Here is a 774-nt window from a genome sequence, read left to right as displayed (position 1 = left end):
ATCGAAAAATAAAATTAAAATCATGTAATTTAAATCACAATAAATTATATCAATTTTATTTATTAATACTTTTTATGGCAGAAGAAAATATAAGGGAAAAAAAATGCGAGAAGCTTTTAACCCCATATACTGAGGTTTCACCAATACGCCCCATTTGGGGGCATTTCACTAAATCTAAAACCATAAAAGAATTTTCAGCCCAAGATGATATTGAACCATTTCAAAATTAGTTTATTTTATAGGTATTGTGAAAGTGAAAGATGTTGGTCGGTTCAAAAACATGGAGGAAAGGGTACAACAGTTGCTTTAAAGAAATTGGAGGCCCAATGTTTTGGTTTTGACTTGGGTACTGGACTTGGTCAGTGACAATGACAGATCAGTCCATGGAACACAAATTAATCAACATGCCGAAAGAGTTCTTAATTAAGATTATGATTGAAATCAATTTGGATTAATACAGTGATTAATCTTTAAATAAGTGTTAAGAGTTTAAATATTATCTCATTTCGTACATGTAATTAGGGGTGGCAAACGAGTTAGTTCGCTTCGTCAAAAGCCCGTTATTTTGTGGGCTAGTTTGTCCGGTCCCATCTAATAAGACAATCCCAAATTTTTATCCAACTCCGCCTAATGGTGGAGCCTGCCAATTCTTATTTGTTTTTTAATTATTTAATTATTAAATATTAAAATAAATATATAATTTTACAAACATTTCAATAACTTTATAATTTCTAAAGACAAAAAAATTATAATTTTTAAATTTACAAATACTAA

This window comes from Arachis ipaensis, chromosome B06, assembly GCF_000816755.2.
Source record: "Arachis ipaensis cultivar K30076 chromosome B06, Araip1.1, whole genome shotgun sequence".
NCBI classification, from domain to species: domain Eukaryota; kingdom Viridiplantae; phylum Streptophyta; class Magnoliopsida; order Fabales; family Fabaceae; genus Arachis; species Arachis ipaensis.
This window is presented reverse-complemented; position numbering follows the sequence as displayed.